We start from the raw sequence: 2,215 nt of genomic DNA, 5'->3' as shown, positions 1-2,215 counted from the left end.
TAAGTAGGTCAAATAACACCCCAGAATAATTATACAAATCACATACTTAAATGTAATAACCGTAAAGCGATGATGTTGTCCGTCTGACCGATTTACTAAATGCGCAGGAGATATTAAATAAGAATGTACAAATGTGTGCACAAACACTCAGGTCTATTCGTTCACATTTGTTCAATAGAACGGAAATCCTACATCAACGTATATACTTAATACGTAATAACTTTAAAAAATAATATTATTTAATTATGTATGTTTTGTTTATAAAGGGTTTAATATAAACGTTTTTGTAGAGACATACCGTTTGTCTCGCAAGTTTTAATTTTATATGTGGTTCCGATGTTTGTACAATTGTTGTCTTCTTTATAACGGCAATTGTATGATTACAGTTATATTTTAAAATACACATTTAAATTTCATCTGCTATTGTAGTCGGCTCGTTGGTCTAGGGGTATGATTCTCGCTTTGGGTGCGAGAGGTCCCGGGTTCAAATCCCGGACGAGCCCGAGACTTTTTTTTAAATATAAAAAATATACAATTCCAATATCCACAATAACGTCAATGTCATACAATTGGATTAAACTATTTTTTTCTATTAAAGAAAAAAATAGGAGCCGAATCCACCAGGTCGCTGATATTTGGCTTGGCCATGTCATTTTCGTATATATCTCTATTCTTAGACTAACTTGTACAAATTTTCCCCAACCATATAAACTGTAAGTATAAAAATAAAACATTCGATTATCTAAAATTTGAATCCATACGAATCGTTCTTTACTAAGCGACATACATAATATTTTCATTTCTGTCTCAATAACACCGCATTATAATAAATTGGGGATAAATAAACCGACGCTGCCTAAAGTCCGTAAGAAAGAATAATGTTCCATTAATGAGTCAAAGAAAACATGGCTGCTCAATATATTACATTTTAATTACCAATAGATTATACTTATCACTTACATACGGCTAGAAAGAAAAATGCTTTATTTGACCTGATGATATGTACGCCGTATTTACAAGTCTATTAATAAGATTATCGATTGGAATTCGAATACGCTTATAACCAGACGATTTAAATTCTGGTCTTGTTATTATATTCTTTTTAAAAAATGAATTTGCGTATTTTGTTAAGTCATGTATTACATGACTTAACAAAATATGACTACATTTAGCAGTCGATGATATTTTAAATACATATAAGTTTGAAATCAAATATTAAGTCTTTAATGCTATTTTCTATTCGTTTCGTTCCGCTTATTACTTCTTTATTTTAATTTAATAGTCTTGTAAATACGTACAGTGGTGTATTGTCCACTATAGGTATTGTACCTACATCAGTCCAAGTATTTATGATAACTCTTTTTTGTAAATATGTCGATGGTTTTTCAAATAAATTAAAATGCATAAATACGCTGACAATAGAATGTACATATTTCGTAAGATACACGTGTTAAAATCTTATTGTTAAGCTTTACGTTTTGTGCAAATATAATAAAAATTAAACGTTACTTATTTGGTGCCAAACTTTTCAACCCTTCATAATTTTCACACCCCTAAAAGAGAGATGCACGGCTCGTTGGTCTAGAGGTATGATTCTCGCTTCGGGTGCGAGAGGTCCCGGGTTCAATTCCCGGACGAGCCCTGTTTTTGTTTAAATAAGTGTTTCATATAATGTAAATGAATTGATAAAATATTGAATTCAATGTAATATTTCAATCTGCTGTTAAAATAATTTAATCAATAGCAGTATTTTGGGGGCGGTGGAACAAACAAATAGATTTGGTGGTGAGGTCTATAAAATAAATAAATAAAAATTTAACAAGGATAATATCAAAGTCCGAGTCAACAAAGGCATGTTATTTTTTACACGCACCCTGTGATCAAGCGATCAAATTTTAATAAATCGCTTCCTGCTCTTCCATCGATATTATTTCAAATCCAGATAAAGTTCCACGTATTGACCGAAAAATAGAACAAGTAACGAAAAATACATCTCTTTCTTACACAATCTTATCGTGGTATCGCCTCAAATTACCGTTTACGGTATTATGGAAATTATTCAGATATAATATTATTTTGAAAATGCCAATTTACATATCACTATGAACCCACGCTTTGTAATCTCATATTTCCTTTTTTGTGTAATAAATTATACAAAAAATCTATCATTTCATATCGAAAGTGGAAATAAACATTGACACGTTTTACTATTTGA

At 30.7% G+C, this 2,215-nt stretch overlaps 2 non-coding genes across 2 annotated transcripts; both read left to right on the top strand.

Annotated features, from left to right (window-relative positions):
• Window positions 1-431: 431 nt before the first annotated feature.
• Window positions 432-503, top strand: Trnap-ugg (transfer RNA proline (anticodon UGG)). The gene has a single exon. It is a non-coding gene; the product is annotated as a tRNA-Pro (tRNA).
• Window positions 504-1,570: 1,067 nt separating this feature from the next.
• Window positions 1,571-1,642, top strand: Trnap-cgg (transfer RNA proline (anticodon CGG)). Its single transcript has one exon. It is a non-coding gene; the product is annotated as a tRNA-Pro (tRNA).
• The last annotated feature ends 573 nt before the right edge of the window (window positions 1,643-2,215 follow it).

Source organism: Vanessa tameamea, chromosome 11, assembly GCF_037043105.1.
Source record: "Vanessa tameamea isolate UH-Manoa-2023 chromosome 11, ilVanTame1 primary haplotype, whole genome shotgun sequence".
Classification (NCBI taxonomy): domain Eukaryota; kingdom Metazoa; phylum Arthropoda; class Insecta; order Lepidoptera; family Nymphalidae; genus Vanessa; species Vanessa tameamea.
This window is presented reverse-complemented; position numbering and strand designations above follow the sequence as displayed.